The sequence below is a fragment of the Cavia porcellus genome, unplaced genomic scaffold (genome assembly GCF_034190915.1).
Source record: "Cavia porcellus strain 051 isolate PalLab524CR breed Dunkin Hartley unplaced genomic scaffold, mCavPor4.1 scaffold_5, whole genome shotgun sequence".
Lineage (NCBI taxonomy): Eukaryota > Metazoa > Chordata > Mammalia > Rodentia > Caviidae > Cavia > Cavia porcellus.
The window spans coordinates 58372628-58392648 of NW_026947488.1; positions in this window are offsets into that span (position 1 = coordinate 58372628).

A 20021-nucleotide genomic window follows, 5' to 3' on the forward strand; every position below is an offset into this window, starting at 1 on the left:
CAGAATAGTATTTTCCCAGAGGTGATCTTGGGCTATTATGTGGATTCAGTTAGGTTGAGAAACACTAGGTTCAATTTTCTTAATTATACTGCTATTCATAGATTTAATAAACTAATGTTCCAACTGTGGCATTGTATCAATCAGTGTTTTACTAAAGAAACAAATATAACATGAGATACACAAATGTATGAAAAATTATGATTGGCTTATAATGATTACCCGAAGAATCAGATGAGGAAGAGTGCAGAGTACGTCTGCACACAGGAGACTGATGGATTCAGTTCAAGGTCTGGAACTCACTGCAGTGTCCATGCAAGTCCACATCAGGAGGCTGATGAGTCCGTGATAAAAGGCTTAGGAATCTATGATGGAAGCTGAAGAATCTGTCCTGGAAGATAGGAGATAACACACAAGGTGAAGGTGAAAACTAGAGTTCCTCCAAAGAAACAGAAGTAGATCCATTTTCCTCATTTCCCCATTATACCGTCCAGGCAGCGAGCTGCCCGAGGGTGGGTCTTGTGTACTCTGTGGTATACAGTTGCTGAGCCAATTCAGTTAAGCTTCTTGTAACTAAATTTTTCAAGTTGACACAATCAATCAGCTATCACTGACTTATAAAGAAACTTCCATACCTTTTTGAGATGAGCTGTATTCAGGACCATTTCGCAGTGTTTGGTAAAGTTCTAGGAAATAAACTTAATCTCTGTTGCATCTAGTCAATCCTGCTGTTGAAGTGTGAAAACAGCCATAGACAATGCATTTTAGCTGAGGATTTAGCTCAGCAGCATAAGCACCTGCCTGGAAAGTGCCAGGTCATGAGTTCAATCCCTGGTACCGACAAAACAAAACAAAACAAAAAACAAGACATGCATTTTAAAGATAAGAATGGTTTCATGCCAGTAAAACTTTAGAGGTGCTGAAATTTCAATTTCATGTACAGTCAAATGTTACAAAATAACATTCTGGTCAATCAGAGACTTCATATATGAAGGTGGTTCCATAAAATTATTATCTCCTAGTGAAGTGATAACCATTTGGCTTATAAAATACACCTTACATTTGCATGACAATGTTTTGTGAAATATATGTTGTTTAATGCATGACTGTAATTTCTATGCATCATGAAATACTGTTTTTCTCTTGGTTATTTTTCAGTTTTAAAAGTGTATAAACCATTTTGAGCTCTTAAGGTTGTACCAAAACAGTAACATTTTAAATTCTAGAACTTAGGACATTGCAAAGGAAGGACTAGCCTCCATAGGGTAGATTTGCAGAGACAGGCACACACAGCTTGAGAAGAGGTTTATACTGGTTCATGGTTTGAGAGCATTCAGTCCACGACTGGCTGGCCCCAGAGCAGAAGCATAGCAGAATGACATGGTGGAGAAAAATCTGCTCACTTTATGGTATCTAGGAAGCAGAGAGAAAGGAAGAGCCAGAGAAAGATGGATGGGACTGGAGACAAGAAAATACTCCTGCAGGTGATGCTCCTGGTAACCTGTTTCCTCCAGTCAGGTGCCACTTCAAAGCAGCACTTTAAGTTATGAACTCATTATTGGATTACTTCACTGGTGAGGTCAGCATTTGTTGATGACCCAGTTGCCTTCTGAAAGCCCACCTCTGGTGTCCCAGCAAGAAAGGTAACTAATATATCAGGCAATTGTATTTTGGCTCTCTTTACACAACCCCTCATCTATCTTATGGCAATATTTGAAAGGAAGCAAGTCTTTCATTAGTAATAATTTCCATTCTTTTTAATTAAATGGGTATCGAATCTCAGAGATACTTGAATCAGCAACTTTTCTTATTCTTTCATTATTTCCTTAGCTAACTTCAAAATATTTTAATGTGCGTTTAATGAAATAGTTCATTCTGCATATACTCTTTCTAAATAGAATTCTTTCAACAAAGTTGGTGATTTTCCAATGACAAGTTAAATGCCTAAATTAATGCTTCCTAAAGTTTAGTACATGGAACACTACTTTCTTGGACAAGTAGTAGACATTTAGGGTAAATGAGGGGAGAATTATAGTCAAATACATTTTGGAAATGCTGGTTTAAGTACAAGTAAGCATACGTCTTAGCTATTATTATGGTTTGTGTCTAGATGATCCCGCCCCAAAGTCTCCTGCAGTCATTGTGGTGGGCTTTTCTGAGGCAGCTGAATCTAGGGTTTGTGATTGGATCATTGTCTAGTGCTGAGTTTGGGGGAGTCCTACCCCCACCTTAGGGTGGATAGCCTGCATAAAAATACAAGGAAGGGAAAAGAGGTTTGTTCCTGCATTTTACTCTTGGTTTTTTTTTTGTATCTTCCTCTTCCATGAATGATTTGCTCTCCTACGATATCCACTCTGCCCTCAGGGTCAAATGATTATGAATTGAAACTTCCACAAGCTGTGAGCTAAATAAACCTTTGCTCCTTTAACACTGTGTATTGGGTATTTTGTCCCAGCAATGGGAGAAAAGTAACCAAGACAGCTACTTTTCTTTATGCTGAGACAAGCTACCCAATACTCACAAGTTAAGAGAGGAAAGGTTTAAGTGTAGCCAGAGTTTGTCAAAGTTTCAGTTCATAGTTAGGTGGCTCCAGTGCGGAAGGACATGGTAGAGGGGCATTGCAGAGCAAGAAGAAAAAAGGCAGCAAACAGAGACCTTCTTTCTGTCCCTTGTATTTTATCCAGGCTAACCACCCTTAGGGAGGGTGGCACTCACACCCATGGTAGGGCACCCTTAATCTTACTGCAACTGTGCCCAATCAATTTAGTGATCACATACCCTTGATCCCAGCATCACACACTAGATCCAGCTACCTCTGAAAATCCCCACCTATGATCACACAAGGTTTTAGGGGGCTATCTAGATGCAAGCCAATGCAGCATGCTTTTTAAAATAAATCTCAGAGGTTTTAAGTATCTTTAATATTCTAGTAGGTGTTATAATTAACTCAGAGTCAATAGTAGCATATGAAATATATCCCAACTTGAACCACAACCTTTTCATCCCTAAAATCTCGTAAAATTTTGTTCTCCCCGCATTCTGAGAAATAACAGCCAGAAGTGTTAGGAGTTGAAATCAGTTCCACCCCTTTCTAGTGACTATTTAAGGTACAATTGTCCTATTCACAAAGCTTTAAAGTTTTGATGCATATATTCCAGTCAGTAATTGGGAAAAAATGGTGCAACTGAACTTTTTTGTTACTTTTAATATTTCTTTTTGGTTTGACCATTTAACTTTAAGAAAAATATTGGCAATATATTATTAATATAGGTGATATATTAGGGAAAATAAGCAATGTAAACATTCTTTGATATTAAAGTTTTAACATTTTTCATGAAGTTTTTTTGACATTATTTCATCACTTTTAGCAAACATGTGTTCCATGTAGTACTGGTGTCTACAGTCAAAATATTCTATCCAAGTGACAAATTGCAGTTCAGACTTACTGCTGATTCACTGACGCTCATTGTGCAATAGAATTTTCTTTTCTTTTTATTTTCTAGAACTACCTGAAGTCCATTTATGGAATTAATTTTATATAGTGTCATGAGATTTGGGGGCAAAACAGCAGGGTCAAACTTTAGAAGACTGCCCATTCATAGCCCTCTTCTGAGATACTTCCTCCATTGTAAAGGTGGTCAAAGCTGTTTAGCTCTGGGAATGTAATCTGACCCGAGAAACTCTGTCTACAAGGAATAATGATTCACTGGAGCAGTCAGATCTAGAGAGCTGAACAGTGACTTTGAGAGCCAGTGAATGGATGCTAAGCATGAACCCCCAGAGCAAAATAGAGGTGAAGAGAGTAACACAGTAGACCTAGTAAGATATAAATATAGGAACCCATGTTTGGAGCCTGTCTGATTTCCAGAAGCCTGATGTATAAGTCCCCATGGCAATGTTACCACAAAGTCTGGTTGTGCAGTATTTCCTGTTACAGACTCATTTCATGGTTGAGATTCTTGTTTTACTAACTTCTCCAGGTATTTTCATAATGAACTCACCTTACATGATACTGAATAAGATAAAATTTTTGCGATGAGAAGAATCCAGTTTACACAAGTGGGAGACACAGGTAGAAAAATGCTCACTGTTCATCCTTCTCATAGATGTCATAGTAAAATACCTGTCCCATTTGCCAAGGAGGAAAAGAAATGTCTTCTGAGCTCAGTATCTCATCAGGTAGAAGCACCTTGGATCTTATTCTAGAGCTACAGATCTTTAGCCTAATAGGTGGATGGGCCTTGGCATAGCTGTGAATCTTCTGAAAATGTAAGTAAACTCATTTGCCTGTGTACACTTCAGGGGGTAAAGTATCATTCGTAACTTTCTCTTGACTCTCAGGGATGTCTATGGATTAAATATGCTAGTAGATAAAAAAATCTAGTTTTGGTTCATTAGGTTTTTTCTACAGATCAAATACCAGGACTCTCTACATTAAAATATTAGAGATTTTTATTGTAATTTCTCTGAATCTATTCTGTAAACTACATTTTATTTCCCTTGGATGTTCCCTAGTTTGACATGACTATTTTTACCTCAAAAGAAATGGGGTAAAAATGTTTCTGTTGTTATTTGATGCATAAATAAACAGCACCAGAAAGAATGTTCAAAGAGTAAAAGTCTCATCTTTAGCGGGAAAATGTCATACTTTTCTGGCCTCATAGTGTCTCATGCTAAAGCTTTCAAGTTGAAATACATCCCCCTGTGAAGCCATGCACATCTCCGTGCTCATTATACTCCACCCTCACCCATCAAATATAATTCCAAACTCCAGAACAGGTATAAATATAGAGGGAGAGCTGGTGAAGTCATTTCAATAATGTATATAAGACTGAAAATGCCAAAAATCCATCAAAATTAAAAAACAGAACTTTATTTTGGTACTGTTGAAATGGACCCATGAAGAGGAGAACTAGTGAAGTCCTTTTTGAAAATGAATACAAAAATTAAAATCCTTGAAAATGCCCCAAACACAAGATGAAAAACAAAACAATCTCTCATGAATGTGTTAAAATCAGACATTTTTAGTTTAAAAAAAATTGTAAAGGCCTTAAAATGACAAATGCATATGCTGAGGCAGCAAAGCAAATGAAGGCTTGACTTTAATTTAATGATGAGAAGGAGGACTCAGGGGCCAATGCTGCTCATGGGTACTCAGTAAGACGGTGACTCTGCGGGGCCCTGAGTCCTGAGCATTCCCCTCCTGGGCCTGTGATCAGTTAGGCCAATGACTAACACACACTTTGCACATGATGTGTACCAGAGGGAGGTTGGAATGGAATTCATTTGAGATGAACAGTCAACCAAAAGAGGAAGTGCTTATAGGAGATTTTGTGGTCTCTGCTATTATCCAGAAATGTAAACTTTTGGACTGCTTTCAAATGATGACTTCCAGAAATTATTCCTACTTCTCTTCTTTTGGATCAAGGACAGTGACAGTCTTTATTTGTACAAGATTTTCATGTTATAGCACTATTGTATTTGAAAAATGAAATCACTTTGCTTAAAGAACAGGAGTAGACTGTTTTCAAGGAGCGTTTTAAAAGTAGGTGATGGTTCTACTTTCAAAACAGTCTCTTAACAATAAATTCTCTTGACAATATATGTGTAGGGCAAAAATAGTCTTGTCAAGAAACCCAAAATATATCACTCTCATTTTTTTATTTAAAATTTTTTTGAAATATATATTACTCACATTTTCCCTTAAAAATTTTTAAAGTGTAACAAGCATACTGAAACGCACATAAAACATCAACATAAAGCTTAATAAACAGTACAAAAATGAATCTATATTACTCTGTTTGGATTAAACAAGAGAAATATCTTGGCTACTTTTTTTTTTTTTTTTTGTCTTTTTCCTTTTTATCGGTACCGGGGATCGAACTCACAACTGCCTGCTTGCAAGGCAGGCACTTATGCTGCTGAGCTAAATCCCCAGCTACCCTTTTTTATTAGAAGCCTTTCTTTCTCTGCAGATAACCCCACTATCTTTTGCTGTTTATATGCTTGCTTTTCTTTTTAGTCTTACTAAAAAAGGCATTAATAAACAATGAAATTTAATTCACATTTTTAACCATGTAGTGTGTACTCTGTTGTACATAATTTAATATTTTTTTATTCAATACTGTGTCTTCAGAATATATCCATGACTTGGCAATTCGTTGTTTTTTGTTGTTGTGTGGTATCTCATACTTTATTTTTCTATTTTTCTGTGAATGGACAGTGCATCATTTCTAGTTAAAGGACAGGACAAAGAATGCTCCATTGAACATTGTTACACAAGTCTTTTGATGCACCTGAGCATGTGTTTCTGCAGGGCACATACCTAGAAATGGAATTACTGGGTTATTAAAGTATGAGTATCTTCAGCTTTATTAAGCACAGCTAAACCTTCTCAAAAGTAGTCACATCATGCTTACACTTTTCTATTTTTAATGATTAAAATAGTGTACCTAAGTCATGTGGTTAAAGACTGCACCTGGTTTTCCTGACAAGGATAGGTTAGTAAATTGGTTTGAGGACCACTCTGTTTGCCAACACTTGTTTTCCTTGATTCAATTTCCCCAAGTGATACATTACTTCAGATATTATTTCTTCTGCCTTTACACTGATAATACAGTTATCCATTTTTTTAAAAATCACCCTCTGACCTGTATCAATATGAATCTATGCAAGCTGCAATTAGGGGACCCAGAAGAAAGTCAATGCCAGGGAAACAGTTTGCAGAGGACATAATTTCCCTTAGGTTTAAGGCTTCTACATTGAAGCTTCTGTGATGTGTTGTACAATCTGGTTTTTTAATCTTTATTTTTAAGGCTATTTAAGTGATGCCAATGTAACAGAATGACTTAACACAGTTAAATGCCAAACTGGGATTTAAAATACCAGTGTTTTCTTCTTTAAACTTGGATCCCTCCAGGATATTATAAGGATGCAAGCATCTCCATGGCAGTCTGTCACCTGTGCATCCAGAATTGAAAGCTCATCATGTTCATGGATCAGCACCATTTCTACTTATTAATATTTTTAGTGTCTGCCTTTTAAAGCAGGCACAAAATGAAGGACTTTTAAAAATAGCCTTCAAAATCTATTCAGGTTCAATACACTCTGCTTAAATGAGTCGTGGATATCAGCATCTCCATCTCCCTTGTTGCCTCTCTGTGAATATAGAATATACCTGTATTTGACCCAAGCCCATCAAAAATCTCCAAAGACTTAACTATCACTCAACTTTTCTTCTTGAAAACTCTTGTGATGAATGTTATTTTAATTCTTTTCTCTAAAGAAAGGCTTTACAAAAAGTTCAAGCCAGAATTTGGCTTGTCACCAAATTTTCGGCTAAAAAGAGCTCCCATATAAAATGAATCACTTGAATATCCAATATGAAGTTGAAGATGGCCTGCTCAGTTAATAGTGTGGTATTTTTACACTATTTAAGGGATTAAGGAAATATACAGACATCAATATAGTGTTTAAGCTTGTCATGGCTATGGGTATTTTGTCTCCTTCAAAATTCATGTTTAAATTTAATTTCCATTGTAACAGTTTTAAAAATGTGAACCTTTAAGAAGTGATTAGATCAAAAGGACTCTGTCCCCATGAATGAGGTTAAAGATGTTACAGAAGAGTGAGTTTGACCTCCTTTTGACTCTTTTTCCTTCTGCCTTCTCCAGTCCACCTGTGACACAATCTTCAAAGCAATATTTTGGATCACACTTACCAATCTTGCTAGCACTTTGATCACGGACTTACCCTCCAGAACTGTGAGTCAATACATTTCTATTCATTATAAATTACAGTCTGTTATTCCACTACAGCAGCAAAAAAATGGGCAAGGTAGTCATTTTACATTTTAATAAAACAAATGATACAGTCCCTAGTTATGGGGAGATTGACAATTAATTTAGATGATACATGCACAGAAAAATAACTGAGAGTACATGGCAGGATTGCAGCATGCATAGCAAAACTTTCAGAGTTTTTGAGAAGGTCTAAGTCTTCAAAATCAGGGAGTGAAGTAAAGACCCGAAAGGGGCTTAGGGAAGTTGGACAGGAAGGAAATTGCAGGGTTGGGAAAAGCACTGAGTTAAGGACAGCAGACAGGCTGGTACTAGATAGTGCTCTGGAGCTAGGAGAAATGGTGCCAGTGTCCTACACGTGGTCTTTCATCCACAGAAGCTCTATGTGCCAGAAAGAGAAAGGGAAAGAAGCTGCTACTAAGCATTCTCATGTTTAATATATAATAATGTATTTGTTTGATATGTATTTTAATGGAAAAGTGTATTTTTATGGTATGCAACATGTTTGAATTATGTGCACACCGTGGAATTCTAAATTGAGCTAAGTAACATATATTACCTCTCCTATTCATAGATATATTTTGTGTGATTAAAAACTTGATATCTACTACCTTAATGATTTTGAGGAATATTATAAATTGGTGTAAGCTATAGTCATGCAATAGATCTCCTGAATTTAAACCTCCTAACAGAAATTGTATTCCCTTTAACCAACATTTCTCAACTTACCCTACTACCCCTTGGGCTTTGATAACAAATGTTCTAATCTCTGCTTCTGTGAGTTAACCTTGTTTAGATTTCTCATATAAATGAGATAATGCTGTAGCTGTCTTTTCTGTGCCTGCCTTATTTCACTTGACATAAGGTCCTCCAGATTTGGCTATGTTGTAGCAAATGAACAGATTCCCTCCTTTTTAATGGCTGAAGAGTCGGATTCTGTATGTACACCACATTTCTTTATTGATATATGTACTGATGGACACTTGACTGGATTCTATATCTTGGTTATTGAGATGGGCATGGGACAGCAGATACCTCCTCAACATAAGTAAGTTTATTTTCTTTGCATACTTATCCAGGAGTGGGATTGCTGGATCATTTGGTCCACTGGACATTTCTAAATATGATAAAATGATGAGAATATGTTATGGATTAAAAACTGGTGGTCAACTTAACACCAGCTGGATTATATCAGTATGGTGCTGAGCATGGATGTTCTACCTGAGGAAAGTTGCCAGCATAAATAGAGTCGTGGAGAAAGGGAAGTTATGTGTTGAGGCGTTGAGGCATTGAGGCATTGTAGGTTCTCCTACATGTTGCTGTTTGAGCTTAGGTTCTCCTGGAGAAGCTCTGGTTGTCACATCAAGCATTGCTTCCTGGCTCTGTAGGGGAAGACGTGTGCCACTTGGTCTCCAGGATGAACTCTTCAAGCTGGTTTCTGGGCATGTACTAAACTGTGCTTATTGTCAGAGGAGCTTGGGGCCTCCATGTCGCTGAGGATGGCTATTGTGCTTTTCAGGACAGCTCTGGTCTTTGTTGTGAGTGTGACTTACCGGCTCCAGCATAGAACCCTCAACCTACCAGCACAGCTCCTTCACCCTGCTGGCATAGACTTCCTAGCTTCCACCTCTGACCTTTGGGCCTTCCCAACATGGATCATTTAGAAGAGACTGGTGTGAGTCCTTCTTGTGGGCTGTAGACCTCCAGTTGGACTTGTGGGAGGCATTGTCATGAGCTCTGGGTCTTCTTCTAGACTCATGTGAGACATTGCTGTGGGATTCAGGCCCTTGGCTAAAATATTCTATGTCTTCAGTGTTGTGGGAAGATTTCCTGCATTTTCTTGTGTCAACTCTGGGTGACCATCATGAAACAATATTATATACTCCATGTCCTGATTCTAGTTGTTCTCCTCACAACTCCTGACTACAACAGAACACTTCTAGAAAGATTAGTCCATCATAGTTAATATAGGACATATACCAAAGGGGGCATATTTTAGCTATGTGGATTAATGGAACAGAATGGAAGATACAGAAACAACCTCAGTCACATTCAGTCACTTGCTTTTGACAAAGGGACCAAAAACACACACTGGAAGAATGATAGCCTCTACTTAATGATGCTGGGAAAATTGCCTATCTGCATGCAGAAGACTGAAGCTGGATCCACATCTCTCACTATGTACTAAACTAAAATCAAAATGGGTCACAAGAGTCTCTGGAGCAAGGAGAAACAATTTGCTGGGCAGTTCCAAATTCACAACTTAGCATTTTGTCTTCTGAAGCTTAGCAAATGAGTATCTGCTGTCAAACAACATGTGTGGTATTTGAATAATAGTATTCTTGAGCAAAAAAAGTATATAAATATTAAAACAGAAACAACCTACTGGATGGTTGTTGGAGACCACTATGAAGCAGCTTTGAGCAGGATTTAAAATTAACTAATTGGCCTTCTATGTTTATCTGAGTCTGTCCTAAGCCTAAGCCCTTGGCCTGGCAATGGGACCTAATTCATAGTTAAGTGAATCTCTATGAATCACTGGTCCTGGCTGAGGCCTGTAGTGGCCTGTGATGCCAGAGATACCTCAAAATGCAAGGTTAGGCCACAGCTGAAGACACCTGACTCCAACACCAATTAAGTAGATAGAGACTGCAGCTGTAGGCATCTCACTCCTGCAATCTCAGTCCTTCCATAAATGTTGCATGGACATAAGATGGTTCTCCTAAATTTGTATAATTTACCACTTGGAGAAGTCTTTGAAGTGACTCCCAAGGTCCTGCTCAGTTCCCGTGTTTTGCTTAGCATCCCTGCTCTTTGTTTGGTGATGTAATAAATATGGGCAGCCTAGAGAAGCTCTTTGTCTTAGCCCTCATCTTAGCCACAGAGTCACCAGCTTTGCAAGAGGATTTTCATCCTCCTGAAGCCCTAAAATCATACCACTTTTTTCATTTATTTAATCCTTCACCATACACTCATTTGGGAGATTAAGGTGTAGGCCATGTCACCAGTAGATGGTAAAAATAGGTATAACTCTTGAAGACATAGTGTAGGCAAGGACTTTCTGAACAGAACTCCAATTACAAAAGAAATAACAGCAAGAGTCAACAAAATGGGATTATGTTAAATAAAGTCTTCTGCACCAAAAAGGAAACAATCAACAGAGTGAAAAGATAGCTTATAGACTGAAGGACTTTTATCAGCTACCTCTCAGAGGAATAATATCTAACCACCTTGAAAAACTAGATCCCAAAGTAAAAGACTCAGTCAGATAATGGGCAACAGAAATATATAGACACTTCTCAGAAGACAAAATATAAATGGACAATGAGTACATGAAAAATTGTCAACTTCACTAATCATTAAAGAAATGCAAATGAAAACAACACTGAAATTTAATCTTACTCCAGAAATAATGGCAATCATCAAAAACTTGAATAATAACAAATGTTGGTAAGCTGTAGCAAGAAAGAGACACTCCTACATTACTGATAGGAATGTAAACTATACAAAAATTATGGAACTCAGTATGGAGATGTCTCAGAAAACTAAAAATAGAAGTTACACTTGACCCAGCTGTTCTTCTTTAGGCATCTTCCCCAAAGAGTTAAAGACATCATATTACAGCATTCCACACAAATCTATGTTTATAGTGACACAGTTTATGATAGCTAAATCTTGAAAGCAGCTTGTATGCCCATCAACAAATGAATGGATAAAGAAAATGTGGTAGGGGATTCTGGGAAGATTGCAGAACAGTAAGCAGAAGAATAAACAGCCTCTCTGAGAGAAACAGCCCAGATACAGGAATATAGCATACTATAGAATACCAGAAGAAAAGAAATGGGTCCCCTCAACCCAGGAAGACACTAAAGTGAGAATCAAAGCCTACAGAGAGGATAAAAAAAGAAAAGAAAAGAAAAACTTAAACAGAAGGTGATGGCCAGAGGTGCCTTCACCAGAGCTAGTCCCACAATGTGAGAAGCGCCACTGGAATCTGGAGACTCAGGGTCACAGTGAAGCGGGTGGCTGGCAAGCCCGAAGGCCTCAATGGGGAGACACAGTGGCAGAGCGGAGCAGAAGATTGGAGAACTGCACTGGCCAGAGGTGGGAGTGGGCAATTGGCCAGGTGACATTTTGGAGTCAGGCAGGATAAGCCCAGAATCAGAACTGCAGCCTACCTCATTCAGCCACTCCGAGCAGATTGGTGAAAACTGCTTGGACTGAGTCCTGCCCTGTGCATGATCCAATAACAAAGGACGAGGTTTTTCTGTAGCTATCCCTAACCAGCCCCATCCACATGGCACACACTAACAAGATGAAGACTCCCAGTGGTTAACCAGCTCGGAAGGGAGGGGCCAGCCTGCCTCATCCCTGCTTATACTCCAGTAGTCACTAGAAGATTGGGGAAAGTAGTAAACAGCAGAAATCCCTACCCAGCATGCTTCAGAGTAATTATAACCAATATAGGAAGTACCAGGGACCCCACTACCCACTTGTCCAGAAGAAACCAGGAACATGAGAAGAGAAAGAAACAAAAGGCAGTCTCCAGTCTCCAACCCAAGCAGTACTGGTCCAGAAGAGGTAAACAACCAAAGAGATTGGGAGTTGCACATCTGCAGTTTCTGAAGTAATAGCAACTGACATAAGGAAACAAGTTTGTGAAGCTGTAAAAGAACTTAAAACAGAAATACTATTACAAGTAAAAGAAGATATTATAAAAATAATAAAAGAAATGCCAAGCACCTCTAAAGAAGACACAGATGGAAGAATACAGGAGCATGGGAAAAGGAAGGAAACCTTCAATGAAGAATATTTAAAAATTTAGAATACATGAAACAGATTCAAAGATATTGCCAGGAAATTAAAAACTCCATTGAAAGCTGGCAAAATTGCTTGAAAGGAACTAAAGATGGGCTATCAAACCTTGAAGACAGGTTTGCAACTTGTGATCACAAAAGGAAAGACCTCTTAAAAATAACAAAGAACCAGGAAGTAACAATACAAAGGCTAGAAGATGACAAGAAGATCTATAAACTTAAGAATAAAAACTGAGTGAAGAAGCAAGGGTAAACACAAAGGAAATACAAATACAATTATTTACAGAAATTATTTAATTATTTACAGAAATAATTAAAGAAAACTTCCCAAGCATAGGAAAAGGAAATGATATTCAGATAAATGAGGCATACAAAGCTCCAGCCAGCTATAACCCAAATAGATTTACCTCCAGACATATAATAATCAAGATCCCAGAAATTCAACACAAGAACAAAATATTAAAAGCTGTCAGAGCAAAGAAACAGATCACCTATAAAGAAAAACCCATTAGAATCAAAACAGACTTCTTGACACAAATCATCAAATCATGAAGAGCTTGGAGTGAAGTATTCCAAGTCTTGAAAGAAAATAACCTCCAACCCAGATTGATGTACTCTGCAAAACTATCTCTCAAAATTAATGAAGAAACAAAATGCTTCCATGACAAAGAGGAACTGGGGGAGTTCATGACCACCAATCCAACTCTACAAAAGATACTGAAGGACATTCCTGGAGAGAGAAAAAAAAGACCAAGGTTTGAGGAACAGTGGCAGAGGGGGCTCACTGAATGGGGGCAGACAGTGGAATGAAGGAGAAAAGTAGACACCAACAGCAAATAATAGCATAGCAGAGATGAGGCAGAGAAAGTTGGCCATAATACCTAGCATATATAATAAAAACAAACATAGGCAGAGTGGATCAGAAGATAGGGTCCATTGAGATGGTCTATATAAGAAATATATTTAACCTGAAAGATGGGTTTGACTGAAATTCAAAAATGAGAAAATAATGCTCTATGTGACAGAAAAAAGTAGAGGCAGCTCACCCATCAGCTGCAGATTGATTAGAAAGCCAAGTCACTTTTTTTACAGAGGAGAACTACTCAGCTATAAGGAAAGAAAACCTTGAGGCTCTTGTAGGTAAATGGATACAACCTGAAATCATGATCAGGGGTAAAAAGGTTCAGAATCACTTAGGTGAAGAGTGAGTTGCCTCCCTAATCTAAAAACTAAAGGAGTTAGTGGGATACAAAATGTACAATGCACTCTACGAAAGTGAAAGGGGAGGAACTGTCTAAAAAGGGAAGGCAGTGGCCATTGTTAACCTTGTATCATGATTTGAAACCCATATTGTTTTCATCCCTCTGCTTAGTTTGGTTATATTCTGTTCCAGTCTGCCTACTTGTACTAGATTTGATGGTATGGACAGCTACTCCAAAGATAGCAGGATATACTATGGTAGCCATTTTTTATTTCCTATTAACTTAATTTGAAGCCTTGTATTGCTTTCAATGTCTTGTTTTGACTGATTTTATTTGAATCTGTTTTGCTTGATAGTATCAAGTCTGAAGGATTACGCAACTACTTTGAAGACAGTAAGATTCACTATGATACCCATTCTGTTATCCTTTTTTGAAGTCTTATAATGTCTCCAATGTTTTGTTTTTATTGATTTTGTTCTGTACTGTTCTATTCATTTTTATTATGCCTGATGATATGGGCATTCTCTTGAAGATAACAAGAGGCATTATAGTATCCATTGTTGATCACCATGTATTTTGGTTTTAAGTCATGTACCATGTCCATCCTTTTGTTTTGTTTTGACCGACCCCATTTTGCTTTCTCTCATTTTGCTTTATTCTCTTCAAAATAAACAAAAACAACAAAAAATGTGGTATGTATACATAATGGAAAACCACTTGGCCATAAAGAATGATAACTTTGAGACATCTGCATAAAAATAAGTAAAATAAATCCAACACATAAACTTAAATATCATATAGTTTCTGTCTATAAGAAGCCCAAAGTAAAGAGAAAAGGACAAAATAAAGGATTGATAAAAGGAAACAGGGAGATAGACCTTTAGCAAATGAGAAAGGAACCAAGAGACCAAGGGGGAGGAAAGGTGAGGAGGGGAAGGAGACATAAAAAGATCTGAGAGTGTCATTCACATGACCAGTTACAATGAGAGCAAACATTATGTGCTGCAAACATGAAGTAAAAGACAAAAACTAAATAGGAGAGGATCTAGAGGTAGAGGGAGAAGGATGAGGAGGGAAAAGGGAGAAAAAGAATTAAAATATGCTAAGTACATGCAGCACTTCCTAAAATGAATGTAAACATCATGTATTACTAACATGTACTAATAAAATTTTTTTACAAAGAAAGAAGTATCTAAGGACTTAAACCACCATATGCAGTTGAGCAGATGGTGCTTCATGATGTAAATGGCACCCAGTAGAGCTGTGCATATACAATCTGAAAGTTGTTGAGTGGGTAAAGAGCCATCTCATCTGCCATGGGAAATCATAGTACATAAGTTTTCTAAAATGACCTCCCCAAATCAATGAAACTATGTGCATTAGGTTTTAAATTATATACAGACTAACATTAATACTTTATATTGTTTTATGCTCCCACAAACACTTATACAAGAATGCCCTTGCAACATGATTCATAGTAACCCCAGATTGTGAACCATTCAAAAGCCCATCATCAGGTGAATGGATAACAACCTGGTGCACATCCATGCAATAGAATAACACTGAACAATAAAAAGGATGGAGTACCAATATATGCCATAACCCAGGCATAGTCCTACAGACATTACGCTGAACAGAAGAAGTCAAAGAGTACGTGTTATGTAAGTCGATTCATGTAAGAAGAAAATGTAGGTTAATCACAAAAGAAAGCGGATCAGAAATTGTGTGGATGCTGGATATAGAAGGTAGCACTGCAACTGGGAAGTAATGGAAACATTCTTTATCTTGATTATGTTACTTTGAGGAGAGTACACAGCTGGAAAACCCATTGAATTGTACAACTTAAATATAGGTAGCATATTATGTCTAAATGACACCACAATAGATTTCCCTAAAGAAGATAAGAGTCCAAATATTCTCTTTCAAAAATTATGTCCAAGTTGAATCATTGGTTATTGCAACTTTAAGTTTTTATTTCTCCAGTGTATTTTTACATACGTTATGTGTTCTAACTCTTGCCTATTAATAACTTTTGTTTGAAACTATACTTCCTGAAAATGTGGAAGACATGAACCATTTATATGCATAAGGAAGTCAAAAGCTACTGAATTATATGAATTAAAATCTTATTTTTCTACTCGTATTACCTTTTCTGTTTGTGCATTTTAAAATACTAATATACTGTACAACATACCAGAGTGACTGTTGTTTACAATGATTTGTTTTATATTTTGTAAAGAACCAAATGAGAGGTTTTGAAGCTTCCAAAAATAACAAATTGATAAGTGATAAAAGTTGAAGAAGAGGGAAATGTTAATTATTCTGATTTGATTATTCCACATTATATACATGTAAATTACATAAATATCACAATGTATTACATAAATAGATACAATTTTCATAACATATTACATAAATATGTACAATTATTATGTTTAAATTTTAAATACATATATGTTGGCTAATTTAACCTAAAAATAAAATAAGGATGAATGCAAGCAACCAAATACATTCAGAAATCCTATCAGAAATGGCTGGAGTTACTTTACCTGATCCCTTTCTGATATCATGGAAAATTCAAGTTGAATTAATGAACTGGATCATTTCCCAGCCAGTTTTTATCCTACTAGGTATTTGCTGATTTGGCAGAAGCATCCTTCATGGTTTAGCTCCAGTGAATGAACTGACAGTCTGTGACAGCTTGTGACACACTTGTCACTGGACTCAGGGAAGCTGAAGAATGTACAGGCAAACTTTAAGGACTTTCTTCACAAAGGAGTGGGCAGTGGGTTTCCTGCTGTGTAATAAACTTTTCCTTTTCTCCACCAGAGTTTGAGCCAATTTATAGTCATATTTCAACAGGAAGGGTTCCTGCACTTTTGATTATAAAGAGATTAATCACTATTCTAGTGACTGACTTTAGTTTGATCATATCAATTATTAATTTGTGAAGTGTGAGTTCGTCATTTTTTACTGCAATGCTGGCTGCACAGATTAGTTGATGGTGGAGTGGAGGAGGAGGATGGTGGCTGGGCAAGGGGCTACCATGAATACATTAAACCATTGCTTGAAAGAAAAAGCAACTTGGAAGATATTTCACTTTTATACATTAAGCTGGTACCATCCAGATCTGGAAACTTAAACCTCTTAAGTCATTATTTGTAGCATCTATTCACGCATTAAGAGCATTGGTTCTTAATCTTGGCTGCATTTGTGAATCACCTGAGGAGATTTTTTAAGACACCAAGGCCAAGCTTCACCTCCAGAAAATCTGACTTAATTGGTCTAGGATAATACCCAGGCAAAGGCATAAAAATAGAAATGTCATCAAATGGATTACATGACTTATGGAACCAATAAAATAAAAATTCATTTGATGGGGAAGCCCAAACATTCATGAAACTTGAGTACAATTTCTTCAGAAGATCCTCAAAAGAAAAAACTTTGTGTAGGTGTTCAGGAAAAACCTTCAACAGTTACCTATAAAACAGTCAGGAATGTTTATCAATTCCACAGATAGTAAAAACTCTAGGAGAAAGCTCAGTTACTGACCCTTTCTGCTGAGATACGAGTGTTCTGAGCTGCAACAACTGGGGAGTTGTAAGAATAATAGAAAAGGCAGACTAAAGGCACATTCTTCCCTTCTTTCTGGGAAATCCTTCTTCTCTACATTATAGGGTCTTTTGCCTTTAAATTTCAGGATTTATACATCGGAAATATGGCTTTCTCAATCCCTTCACCTCACACTGAGAGTTACATTGGTTCTGTCTCTCAGGAAAACCACGATTTATGTACCTACAAGATCCCAAAGGAGAACTAGGACCCAGACCTTGATCAGTCCAACTTTGCTCACAGTTTGTTTATATTATGCGCTGTACCACTTTCTATGCTATCAGGAAGATAGACACACACTTTGTTTTAATTATGATATCTTTATCAGTTTCAGAAAGTCCCATACAAACAAGTGAACTATTGTAAACTAAGTGTTTGAATACCTTCTTCCTGTGATCCCGGTGGCTGACAGGCCTTTGAAGAAATAAACCTTGAAATTAAAATTCAGTGCATAATAAAATTTGGGAAAAACAAATACTTTTCAATTGGGGAACCAATGAACAAAGCTGCTGCAAAACAGAATAAACTATAGGTCTAGTATCACTTATCAAAAATTCTTGGAACCAAAAATATTTCAGGTTTTTTTGTATTGATTGTGTGACTGGTTGATAATGAGATATATTGAGGATGGGGCCTATCTCCAAATGTGAAATGTATTCATGTTTCATTTACCCTTTATGTACATACCCTAAAAATAATTTCATATAATATTTGGGATGTACCTGCATTTTAACTGGGACCTGTCACACTGTAGAATTTTCCAATTGTGCATTATTGGCTCTTAGAGTTTCAGATTTAGAGCACTTCATATTTCAGATATTTGGACATGGTTTCCCTACATTAATCCCATGAGGGATGAATGAATCAACGTAGAAGAACCTCAAATGCATTATGCTAAATAAAATAAGCCATACTCAAAAGGTCACATTCCGTTTGGTTCCACTTATACAGTGTTCTTGCAAAGGCAACCCTATGTGGACAGCAAACAAATTGATGACCACCAGGAGCTAAGGGTAGAGGAAGGACTTCACTATAAAGGATAATTTGGGGGATGGTAAAACTTATCTATACCTTGATTGTGGTGGTGGTTACATAGCTATAAACATTTATCAAAACTTTCAGAACTGTATACCAAAAGCGGTGAGTTTTACTGTATGTAAATTACTTCTTAATTTTAAAGGGAAATATTCAGTGAGTAACATCTGCATTCATACGTTCAACAAATATTTGTTGACCACTTATTCTGTGCCCCAGATTCTTAAGTGGTCATAGATACAAGCAAACCAGTCCTAAAATATATAACAAATTGGAACAAATCTAAAGTTCTCTATGGATTCCTTAAACTTGACTTGCCGCCAGTGAGGGCTGCATGAAGAATCCAACAGTGATGAGAAGCAGCGGTGAGTAGTTTCTTTAATCCATAACTGACGAACTATTGAAGTCTGGTGTGAAGACATATTGCAGCCAATAGATTTGATACTTCCCCCAAGCACTGATTTAGAAAATCACTTTAGGTGATAATTGGCTGTGTGAAAACTACATTTTGGTGCAAGAAAGCCTAGACTTTCTGGTTAAAAGAACTGGAGAAGAGAGATGTGAGGGAGGGAGGTTAGGGCAGCCTGAAATACTGAGGCAGAGACACAGGGCTTGGGCCTGAAGAATCTCACCACTCTGACTCCTGACTCAGTCACCTCCACTCTGCCTTTCAGGACTCAGTTTCCTCATCCATTGAAATGGAACAGGGCAAAGCCTTGAAGGCTCAATATACAGCTCCTGCACTAACCACCCCGCTAACCTTGACACATCAGTTGACCTCACTAAGCCTTAATTTCTTAATATAAGGTTCAATTTAAAAATTGAATGTTCAAATTTCAAATTTTTTATTACAATAAAAGACCCATTACCATTAATCCCCTTCAAAATACTTCCCCTCACATTGCACCCCCTTATGCCACTGTTCTTGCCACTTTCTGTGTAGTTCTGTAAATCCTTTTTCCTGAGTGTCTTTAGTTACACTCTTTGGCTCCCTTGATTTAAAACCTTTACCATTCATGGTTGTTTTGACCTTAGGGAGCAGTCAGAAGTTGTACAGTGAAAGAAAGTATTTTGAGGGGGATTAACTGCAATATGTCTCTTACCGTAATACATTTTTAAATTTAAATATTCACCATATATTTTGACTGCCCTGGCATCCAAAGAGTTTGGTGGTTATATAGCAGTGTGGATGCTGCTGAACTGTATACTAAAAATGGCAAAATGGTAACTTTCATGTTTTTTACATTTGAACTATGCTTTACTATAATACATGAGCTTTAACTAAAAAAAAGGACATTTTTGACAAAAATGACTTTTTGAGTAATACAGTTTGAGCTTTTCTCTTACTCTTGGTATATAAATCCAATTTCATTAGCAAAGCTGCCCATAGGATATACAGGGACTGGGCTCTTTATTTTTGGTAGGGCTCCTACCTGTTAAAGAAGCTTGAATCATATAAAATCAGCAGATCAGCCTTGCACAATGGCTCAGTCTCATGGGATTCCATATGAGTACTACCATGCCTGCCAGCAGGAGCAATCTGCTTGCCAGCAGTCATT